Source organism: Felis catus, chromosome C2 (genome assembly GCF_018350175.1).
Source record: "Felis catus isolate Fca126 chromosome C2, F.catus_Fca126_mat1.0, whole genome shotgun sequence".
NCBI classification, from domain to species: Eukaryota; Metazoa; Chordata; class Mammalia; order Carnivora; family Felidae; genus Felis; species Felis catus.
Genome location: NC_058376.1, coordinates 36854431 through 36866534, shown reverse-complemented (window position 1 = coordinate 36866534; position 12104 = coordinate 36854431). Strand labels below are relative to the sequence as shown.

Sequence of the window (12104 nt, the reverse complement as noted above, 5' to 3'; positions counted from 1 at the left end):
TTCAGCTCTCATGTTTCCTTTATTTTAGTGAGAGAAGCAGACACAAAATAACAGAGATATGTGATATGTGAGATGATGAAAACTATATGTAAGGTTGATAAAAAACAAACCTTTGAGACTTGAATGTAGTTAGGAAGCCTAATTTATAGCAAATATGTAAAAAAAATTTGTTCTAGGACAAAGGACGAGCTTATGCAAAAGTTCTATATTGAAGTCCTGAGGCTGTTGTAACACATTCCTACAAACTGGATGACTCAAAGAGAACAGAAATTTATCATCTTATAGTTTTATTTTTTTAAAGTTTTTATTTAAATTCCATCTATTTAACATATAGTGTAATATTAGTTTAAAATGTACAATATAATGATTCAGCACTTCTGTACATCACAGCACTTCTGTGCTCATCACAGCAAGGGATCTCCTTAATGCCTATCACCTGTTTTACCCATCCCCCCACCCACCTCCCCTCTGGCAAACATCAGTTTCTTCTTTTTAGCTAAGAGTCTGGTCTGTAGTTTGCCTCCTTTTCTCTTTTTTTCCCCTTTTGTGTCTTAAATTCCATATGAGTGAGATCATATGGTATTTGTCTTTGACTTATTTGGCTTAGCATAATATTCTCTAGCTCCTTCCATGTCATTGCAAATGGCAAGATTTTAATTTATATATATGTATATATATAAATATTTATACATACCGTATCTTCTTTATCCATTCATGAGTCGATGGACACTTGGGCTGTTTCCATAGTTTGGCTATTATAGATAATGCTGCTATAAACATTGGGGTACACGTATCCCTTGCAATTCATATTCTTTGGGTATTATTTGGGTACATACTTAGGAGCGTAATTGCTGGATCATAGGGTAGTTTTATTTTTAACTTTTAGGAACCTCCATACTGTTTCCCAGAGTGCTGTACCAGTTTTCATTCCTACCAACAGTGCAAGAAGGTTCGCCTTTTTCCACATCTTTGCCAACGTATGTTGTTTGTTCTGTTGTTGATTTTAGCCATTCTTACAGGTGTGAGGTGATATCTCATTATAGTTTTGATTTGTATTTCCCTGATGATCAGTGATCTTGAGCATCTTTTAATGTGCCTCTTGGCCATCTGGATGTCTTTTGGAGAAATATCTATTCATGTCTTCTCACTTGTTTTTTTATTTTGTGGGGGTTGGTGTTGAATTTGATAAGTTCTTTATAGATTTTTGATACTAACCCTTTATCCAATATGTCATTTGCAAATATCTTCTCCCATTCTGTCTGTTGCCTTTTAGTTTTGTTAATTATTTCCTTTCCTGTGCAGAAGCTTTTTATTTTGATGTAATCCCAATAGTTAACTTTTGCTTGTTTCCTTCCCCTTAGGAGACATATCTAGGAAAATGTTGCTGCAGCAACAAAAGAGGTTACTTGCCTGTATTCTCTAAGATTTTTATAGTTTCAGGTCTTATCTCATAATTTTAGAGACCAGAAGTCAGAGATCAAGGTGTCCGCTGGGCCACACTTCCTCTGGAGGCTCTACCAGAGAATCCTTTGCCCTGCCTACCTTCTAGTGGCACCAGGTATCCTTGGCTTTTGGCATAATTCCCACCTCTTTCCTTGTCTTCTCCTGCTTTCTCTGTTTTCTCCTCCAGTAGTAGTACTCTTTTAGGAGGACTTTAATTAACTTTAAGGCACATCCAGGTATTCCAGGATCATTTCATTTATCTCATCTTTAATTTCATTAAACTTCCAAAGACACTTTTTTCAAATAAGGTCAATCACAGGTTCCAAGTATTAAGGGGTAGTCATTGTCTTTATGGAAGCCACCATTCTATCCACTACTCCAATACTCCAAGACAAGGGCACACTTGGAATATTCAATAAAGAATTGCATTATGCTGCATTAATACAAAGATCAGGCAAAAAAATCACTAGGGGCAGTGTTAATTGTGGATTGGATTGTGCCCTTAATCCAATACAATTGGTGTCTTTATAAAAAAAAGTAAATTTGGACATAGACACAGACATTCACAGAAGGAAGACAATATATGAGGATGGCTATATGATGAGGGAAGCAGAGATTAGACTGATGTAGCTGCAAGCCAAGGAATGTAAAAATTGCTGGCTATACCGAGAAGCTAGTAAATGGCAAGGAAGGATTCTACCCACAGTCTCAGAGGAAGTATAATACCACAAACACCTTAATTTTAGTCTTCTATACTCCAAAACTGTGAGACAAAAATGTTTCTCTTCTTTTAAGCTACCCAGTGTGTAGCTCTTTGTTATAGTAGCCCTAGCAAACTAATACAGGTGGTTATCTAGGGCATTAGAAACAGATATATCTAGGTCTTTGAAGATCAAATGTGTCCAGTAAGGACTAAGTTCAGCTACATGTAATAGAAAACTCAAATAGTGACTTCTTTCACTTTTATTTAATTTTTAAAAATTTTTGAAGTTTATTTATTTATTAATTTTGGGAGACACAACATGCACACAGGCAGGGGAGGGGCAGAGAGAGAGAGAGAGAGAGAGAGAGAGAGAGAGAGAACCCCAAGCAGGCTCTGCACTGTCATAGCAGAGCCCGATGTGGGGCTTGACCTCACAAAGTGTAATATCATGACCTGAGCTGAAATCAAGAGTCAGATGCTTAACCAACTAAGCCACCCTGGAAACCCTTCATTTTTAAATTTATATTTTAAAAACTTTATTGCATAATACGAGGTCCAGGGCTTTAATGATGGATCTAGTTTTTCATCAAAAACTCAGATAGCAATTATAGCTATCTTCTACACCATCCATAGAGCATGGTCTCTATTCTTATAAGATAGTTGACCAGTTTAAATAGCATAATTATATTCCATAACACTGTAATGAGGAAAGACCAAACACAAACAAACAAACAAATAAAAGCAAAAAGGAGTGCCAATTGAACCTGCCACTATTGTAGGAACATTCCTGAAATTACTGTAAAATGTCAGTTACATCTTTTTGGACCCTATCTGTAAGGCATGATAGGAAATAAAGTTTTGGGGATAATCACATTATCACTTCAAAGAAATCAGAATTCTATTAATGAGGATAGAACAAACTGGGCAAAAATGGATGTCGGGTAGCCTCTGCAGTACTATGATAAGGATTTGATATTTTATGCTGGTAAGTATCAGAAACGATTTCAGACGATTTTGAACAGAAGATGTGAAAAACTTACTTATAAAAGATTATCTCTGCCTGCCTTGTTGGCTATAAATCTTAAAAGAACAGGGGCAAGACCATGGAGACCAGTTAGGACATCCAGGCAAGAGGTAATGGTGGCTTAGACTAAGATGTCAGCAGTGTAAGTAGGGAAAAGTGGTGTTTTTGGCTATCTTTTGAAATTGAAGTTGACAAGATTTTGTCAAGGTTTGAATTTAGGGTGTTTACTAAAAGAGAAATCAAGGGTAACTACAAGATATTTGTCCTGGGAGACTAGAAAATAAACTTTGCCACTTACCTCCATCTTAATGGAGGATATTGTGGGAGAAACATGTTTAATGGTAGAATTTAAGAGTGTTATAATGTTAAGTTGAAACTGCCCATTACACTAAGTAACACAGATATCCAATATGTGAGTCTGAAGTTCAGAAATATATCAGGGTTGGAGATCTAAATTTAGGAATAATTATACAATAGATTTCTTATTTGTTTCGTAAAAAAACATCAGTATGGCAAAACAAACATTAATTTTCAAAAATACAAATGCAAAAGTTTAAGTTACATTATTTTCGTTAGCATTTTAGTGATAATTATCTAGACATTCTCTATGCATTGAGTTATGCATATAAGATAGATTATTGTGTGGTTTACATACAGATTTTGTTTTTAATTATGTAGTTTGTTTTTAGTTTGTGATTCCCTCAGGATATATCATGTAGTAGAAAGGGCTAGCCTCTTTTTGAAAGCCAAATGAAAAAAAAAACTTATTATATGAAAACTTTAGTTTAATAGCATGTGTTTAAATATGATATTACAGGGGTGCCTAGATGGCTCAGTCAGTTTGAGCATCCAACTTCAGCTCATGTCATGATCTCACAGTTTGTGAGTTGGAGCCCTGCGTCAGGATCTGTGCTGACAGCTCAGAGCCTGGAGCCTGCTTCAGATTCTGTCTCCCTTCTCTGCCCCTCCTTTGCTCTCTCTCTAATAAACATTTTAAAAAATTTAAAAAATCTGATATTATAAAAGCCAGATTATATTACTGAAGATATTTATTTAATTTGAAAATAAGATTGTCATGCTTTTTTTTTTCACTCTCATTTTTATATGCTTTCCATTTTGAATTGTGTTTAAGAGATAGTTTTCTTTAATTGCCTGTGTTTCTTTTCTTTGGCATTTTCTATACTTTCAAGCAGCTAAGGTCTTCACAAGTTATCTTAGAAACTACAAAAATCTTTTCTGCCATTTTGGATTTTCTTATTAGCAGGAGGATTGAAGGTTGTGATTTCTTTGCAGCTTAAGGCAGTTGATCCTCAGTAGGAGCAAATGCTCACAGCAACCATAAAACTTGAAAAGATTATTGTCTGCACTCAGATATGCCTTTCCATATGAAAACAAAGATTCTGAATGCTACAGATAGCTGCAGGGCTTTAAACATTTTTTTTTTTAAATAAACCTAATACAGTAGCCACAAGCTCTGAAGCTATATAAAGAGTATCATTAAGCAGAGTCATTCACGAACATTACATTTTTAATTAATTTCCTATGAAATAAAGGCTTATAATAACAATCAGTCAAAAAACTAAATGCACATCAATGTTTTATAATATACTGCAGCATTACAAAAACATTTATTTCTTTTATACCTGAATAGTTTTGGGCTATTCTAGCTCTATAAATTTTTTAGAAATGAGGATGTTATTTTCACCAAATTTAATATAAAATGTGGATGAACCTCAGAAATTCTATATTAGTGACCTTTGGCTTTATACAAACTTAGCTGTTCATTTTGTACATAGAGGAATACTTTTCTATTGTTGAAATAATGAAAGCATAATTACAAAATAATAATTTTAAGATATGTGTCTTAGAATAATGATTTCACACGTTGTTTGGGATCATGCAATACAAATGTAAAAAGAAGTCAAGTGACCTGGGAATTAGTCTGTTCTCCTACTATGTGCATACAAATAAATTGTTTTACCCCCTTTGTTTCCCAGCTTATAAAATAAAAAGTTACCCATGAGAATTAGGGATCTTAAGAGGGAACTGTCCAGGAATCCTCAAAATGTAGATACATTGACTTCTGAGAACAGGTATGTCATACGGAGCTTTCAGCAGATATTGATGGTTTTGTATGGTGAATCTAATTTTATTTTCGGATAATTATGGTTATGATTATGAAATATGTCATTTGAAAATCCTCTGGAAAATTTTTGTAGAAGTATAGAAATATATTAAATATAGAAATAGTAGTTACTGTCACAAAAATTTAGATGCTGTTTATTATTTTTATTATCATTAATGTTAATTATTAGATAATCTATGTTGCCTAAGTGGAAAGAACTCTTTATGAGGGTAAAGCATAACAAAGTCAGCAAAATTAGTAACTAACAGAAATAAATTGAGTAACTGAAGAGATACTGATAAGAACAATAGAACATAAACACTGTAAATCATGATAGATCTGAACTTACATATATAGATAATCTTAGGCCTATGAAATGAATAGTTTTCATTTTTCATATGAATAAATTTGACTATCTTTAATTTTCCTCTCTGTGTGGGTTTTAGTGACAGATTGTGATCATGGTACCTTTAAATTTATGGAAAAAATAACAAGACAAAATTTGGAATGAAAAAATAATTAAATCATACAGAAGGAACTGATCATTTTAGAATTAGCAGGCCTGAAGCCAACAATTATTTTAAGTATCACTTACCAGACAAAAAAATTCAACAAACTTCTGCCTAATAGATAACTTTCTCATAAACAGAACTCAGAATGCATACCTTAATTACACATGTAGATCTTAGCTTGCTCATCTTAGCTTTTTAAAAAATTTTTACAGTGCCATTCTTTTCCTCCATATCCTAAAGTTTAGATCTGTGAAATATCTCTTTACTTTTTTTAGTTTCATCCCATATCAAGGAAATATTCAATGTATATAAGTGACCTCTATGTTTGAATCTAACACAAGTTGTATCAACAACGTGCAGGAAGCCAGCATCTGAATTATTCTTCTTGAGAATGTACCACTATATCCACAATTTAATATAACTTCTTTCTTGGGAAAGCTTTGCTATGCAAAGGCACAGACACTTGTTTCACAGCCTAGGGAAAAAGCCTAACTGCTAAGAACTAAAATATTGTTGCTCTGATATAGACTTTCCTGGCTTTGTTCTTCAGATTTTTATATATTTCATTAATATAGACTTTGCAATCTCTCTCATGAATATGTAGTTTAAATAGCCAAAAAATGTCACCAAATAATGTGGGACAATAAGGGTCATATATTGCTATGGGTAGAATTGTTTCGCCTTCAAATTCATATGTTGAAGTCCCAACCCTCAGTACCTTAGAATGTGACTGTATTTGGAGACAGGGTCTTTAAAGATACAATTAAGGTAAAATGAGTGGGTCCTATGGTTATATGGGAGCACCCTAATCCATTATGACTGATGTCCATGTAGGAAGAGTATGTTTGGATACAGACATGTGGAAACACGGAGAAAAACTATGTGAATACACAAAGATATGGCTATCTACAAGCCTAGGAGAAAGCCCTTCATAAACCAATCCTAATGACACATTGATTCTTGGACCTAGCTTCCAAAATTGTTAAAAAAAATTCTATTATTTAAGTCACCCAGTCTAAGGTATTTGTTACAATAGTCCTAGCAAACTAATACATATATATTCAATTATCTTAAGTAAAAGATGGTAACTAAAAAATGCTTATTATATAAAGTTCATCGTGGAAAACAAAAGAGTTAGTAGTAGAATCCTTGAAGAGTGATAAGGACAAAGGTGTGATGTCATTTCCTAACATTCTTTAACTATGCTGTTCTTGATCATTATGTCTGTTATTAATATTATATCATTTCTAATTCATGCCATGTGAGTTACATTTAAAAAATAATTTAAATGCTGTCAAACACTATAGTGGAAAATCTTTTACCTTCCCCAACAAAAGTGTTGTTTTTAGATATTGATTCTATTCTTAAATTGATAGTTTCTATTATAAGGTATATGTCTTCATCATATATTTTAAAATAACAATCTTTTAATTTCACCACTTATATTTCAGGCAAGATACTGTTATGGTAAAATATTTGCAGTCTCCTGAGTATTTATTTTGCCAAAGATTGATTTTCTTTAATGTTTACATAGTAATTGGCCATAATTACAGATTTTGAAAAATAGATACAGGTACAGAAATGATGAAAATGAAAACCAAGAGGCTAGAGTTCTCATCTTGGTTAGAGTAACTAGATATATTTAATTAGGCCAATTATTCCATGCTTTAATTCTGTCTCCTTAGTCGCAAATAGAAAATGAAATATATGTTTTATTTTCTTCTAGTTCTAAATCCTATTACCTGTGGTCTATGGCAGGGGTCAATACAGGACCACAGAGTAATTATTTGACGTGTTTTGGTCCATACAGTCCCTATTGTGAATACTCCACTCTGCTCAGTTCTGTAATGCAAAATCAGCCACGGGTAGTCAGTCATAAAGAAATGAATGTGGCTGTAGTTCAGTAAACTTTATGTATAAAATGAGAGATAGGCCAGATTTGGTCCGTATGCTGATTCCTGCTTGATGAGATTTACATATCACAATCCACAACTAGACAAACAAATATTTATATAGGAAATAAATATAAAAATTATATGTACGTAGGAAATAAAGCCTGTGATATGTCATCGACAACATAAGTATGCAAAAAGAAAGTGGTGCAAAGATGATTAAGCATGTTGTAGAATAGTAAATTCAAAATAGCAATAAATGTAAGTAGTCATAGATACTACCTAGTCACTACTAGTCATGTTATTGTAAAATAAAATAACAATGAGATAATGCTTTACAACATCAGCTTAAATATTAAAAACTGTGATTATGACTACTTCTTTAGCATTGTAGGGAAAACAAAATTCTCATACATTGCTTTTGGAAACAGTAAATTACAATAGCCTTATTGAAAAGCAATGTGGTAATTACTTATTAAAGTCTAAAATGCATGTTAACATAAATGCTAATCACTCAAGAAGAAACCAATAATCAATAGCTCAATAACTATCAGATAAATTGAATTCATAGTTAAAATTCTCCATTAAAGAAAACATGACACCTATATGTAGTGTGTTTAAAAGGGCTATTGGTCTGCAATTTCATTTCTGGAAAGATATTACCAGAAATATTTTGGTATTAAACTAATGCTGGTCTCTTAAAATGAGTTGGGAAGTATTTCTTCCTCTTCTATTTCTGAAAAAGGTGTATAGTATAGGTGTTATATTTTGTATACTTATGTAAATAAACAGTAAAGATTGTGTCATTAAAATTCATTTACAATTTTGTTTATATATAATTGTGTTCATTTTGTTCATGTGTTATTATTCATTGTTCAACAATGGTTAAATTTCTGGGAAAGATTATAAACTATAAAAGGGTCAAAATCATCATAACTTAAAAGGGCATTAAGACTCAAATGAGAGAAAGTAAATAAATACAAAAAAATCCCCTGGGAATAGCCATGGGCATTTAAAGGAAGCAAGAATGCCAACCATATTTAAATCCATCTTTAATTTAATTTAATTTAATTTAATTTAATTTAATTTAATTTAATTTATTTGAGATAGAGAGAGAGAGCAAGCAGGGCAGCAGGGCAGAAGGGGAGAGAGAGAGACAGAGACAGAGAGAGAGAGAGAGAGAGAGAGACAGAAAATCTTAAACAGGTTCCACGCTCAGTTCGCAGCCCAACTTGGGGCTCCAATCCCAAGATCCTGTAATCATGACCTGAGCCCAAATAGAGTTAGACTCAACCAACTGCGCCAGGTGCCCCCACAGCCTTTTTAAAGAAAAGAAATTTTGGCTTAAAATATTTCACTCTAAATGAATTGTTCAGCTGTTAATAAATGCCACTAAAATGCTATACCTTTTGCAATATAAATCCATGTTGTACAAATGAAATATAATTTACATCATACCAAATATCTCCAAATGTAGGGAATCCATCAGTCTACCCCATTGATCTCCGGGCACTTTCTACGTTACCCCGGGCTTCACTTTCAGTCTCCCCTTAGGCTCTAGTTCAGTCCCTGGAGTTCCCAGTGCTGTTGTGCTTGCAGTAACAGAAATGGCTGCAGGGGCTAGAATACCTGCACATGAGTAGCCGCAGTCTTTTCCTTCTTGTGTTTTCTTTGTTACTGGGTGACATCAGGGATGGAGATTGCTGCAGATCATGAGATCCTGAGACAGATCTGGAGCTTGGTAACTCTTCTTATAAACTGGGGATGCCGATGCTGCCTAGTTTTATTTTGTTTTCTCACCTTTTGGAATTCCAGAGTCCTGGCCCTAAGACTTGAAGATATGGACTGCTTTCTTTGTGGTAAGCTGCTGCTGCTACTCCTAAGGTGGGGGTGACTGGGCAGAAAACGGTGAAGGGTGCTATGGTGATCTGAAGGTGGTGGTGAAGGCAAACACTGGTTGGTTGTAGTGATGGTGCTTCTTGGCTAAATGGGCTCAGGGAAGGCTCTTTCTTATGCTTTTCTGATAACAAAGGCAAATGTTTCTTGGTGACTGGTAAGCTTCTTTGTGAAGAATGGGGGGAGCCTCTGCATTGCTGTGGTTCCGAGAGTGATGCTTTTGTTTAGGAGGTTGGGCGGAGACGGTTCTTCTCTGGAGAATATGTCCTCTGTGTTCTAGAATGAGTGTCTTCTTGGGGAAGGTGAGCACGGATGTGGGAGAGGAGATGGGGGAGAAGGGAGAGAAAGGGGAAGAAAGGAGGAAAAACGGTGCCCTCTGATGCAGCAGTAACGGCAATTCCCCCCTCTGCAGCAAGGGAAATCTCTTTCCGGCACTTTCGTGGATAGGCACCCTGGGAAGGAGGGTGTTTCTGCAGCCTGCCTGTCTCTGTAATTCACATGGGACCTCATGAGTCGCAAGTTGCTGAGAGAAAGAGCCTGAGTCCTATAAAGGCTGCTAGTTTTGTTGGCCATCTTTGCGTCTTGAACCGAATCTGCTGCTGCTTGTATCACTCTACTTTCTCTTTAACTGTTTTTTTTTTTTTTTTTTTTTGGTTTCGACAACTACTTTTCTAGGTTTGAGTGCTGGTAAAGGACTTGCCTTTTCTCAGTTCCTTTAAGTTTTATCATTTTACTTGAAGTTCTGTCTAGGGAGACAGAAGCACGTCTTTTTCTTGTGTAGTTGGATTGTACAGTGCTGAGGGAAACGTTTTTGGCGGGGGAGTTGCTGAAGGTTACAGACGGCACCTTCTTGGAAGACTTGTGGAAGATAACCTGTTAGTTCTACCGGGAGGACTGGATATTCTTGTGGGAGGTTTCCTTGATGGTGACATAAAAGGAGGACAGTATGTTGTTCCCAGACAAGGTTGCAGATGAGCATCTTTTTGTTTCATTGGAGATCTCTCCTGTTATGCCTTGTGGTTGATACTTGTCTGATGGAGGAGACGCCTGTCTGGTGGAGGAGACACCTGTCCTGTGGAGTTCTTTGAGAAATGGCCTCGTTGGTGGGCTAGGCCACCTCCTGAGTCACTGATCTTCATTGGGATCTATGGTGTTGGCTCTATTGAGAATGAGAAGGAGACTTAGAAGGCATTTGGGAGTTCAATTTGGAACGTGGTCAAGTAAGTATGTTTGTCCTTTTCATTTTTATAATTTTCTTTACTCCCCTCCCCCACCCCCCAACCCCAAGAAGGTTCTCTAGAGTCTGATACATGTTCAGGTTTGGGAATTTTTAGGATGTTACTAGTAGAGGTGGCCTCTTGCACTGAAGTTTCTTTAACTTTCATCCAAGGTTTTGGGAGCTCTGGCGTCTTCTTCATTTCAGCGGCTTGGGAAGGATTACGCCACCACCACCACCACCACCACCACCCACCGCCCCCCCCCACCCCCCTCCCGGGGCAAATCTTGGTTCTGTGTAGATGAGATGGAGAATGACTGCCCAGTCTTCATGACCAGGGAATTCACCTTCTAGGGGAAGGCGATCTGGATGAGGGTCGTCTTAGGCTCCCCGACCTCTCTGTTTTTCTGTTGTGCTTTCTTTTTCCTACTTATCCTTTTATACTTCATCTTGCTTTTTTATAGATGCCAAATTCTTGTATATCTCTATTTTATTTATTCTTCATTGAGCTCTAGGAAAGCAGGATGGAATCCATTGGGATCCAGTCATGTTTTTTTTTTTTTTCCTGTGTGTAACAGAGGCCATACTTTAGAAAATTTCTAGTGTTTCCTTTCCTTCCTTCCTTCCTTCCTTCCTTCCTTCCTTCCTTCCTCCCTCCATTCCTGCCTTTATCCCTCCCTTCCTCCCTTCCTTCCTTTCTCTCTCTCTCTCTCTCTCTCTTTTTCTTTCAAAATATGAATTATTTTGGAGTCGGGAGTTTCACTTCCAGCTGGTTGAATATAAACCCAGTCACAGTATCATTTTAAACTCAAGCATTTCTGTTGTTTGCTTTGTTTTCTAGGGCTTTATAATATTCCAATTTACTTTGAGCAAGGTTTCTCTTGAGGCCTCTCTTGGCTTGCAGGCAGCCACTGATTTGTTATGTCCCTACATGAGTGGGCACACTCCCTATGTCTCTTCTTATAAGGGCGCCACTCCTATTGAATTAGGGCCCCTTAGGAGCTCATTTAACCTTAGTTACCCCCTTAAAGACCCTATTGCAAATACTTATTGGGGGTTAGACTTCAACCTATGAATTCAACCTAGATAAGATGCAGTCCAGACAGAGGAGGACTGAGAGTAGGATATAGTTACGAATTAAGTACAATTCAAATTGACAACTACACTGAAAAATGTGGGGATGGAAAGAACTAACCTATGTGACTTTGGAAAACAGTATTTTGGCTGGATAATATAAGACTAAAGAAAAGAAACTACATAGATACTCTATTCTATAAATAATACTTAGTAATT

General features: G+C 35.8%; 1 long non-coding RNA gene across 1 annotated transcript in view; it reads right to left on the bottom strand.

The window, feature by feature from the left end:
* The window catches only part of LOC109503389, a 38210-nt gene extending 27969 nt beyond the window's left edge, over positions 1–10241 (bottom strand). Inside the window, exon 1 of the long non-coding RNA XR_002162337.3 lies at positions 9158–10241. This is a non-coding gene — a long non-coding RNA (uncharacterized LOC109503389). The remainder of the gene's footprint in view (positions 1–9157) is intronic.
* Between the last annotated feature and the right edge of the window lie 1863 nt (positions 10242–12104).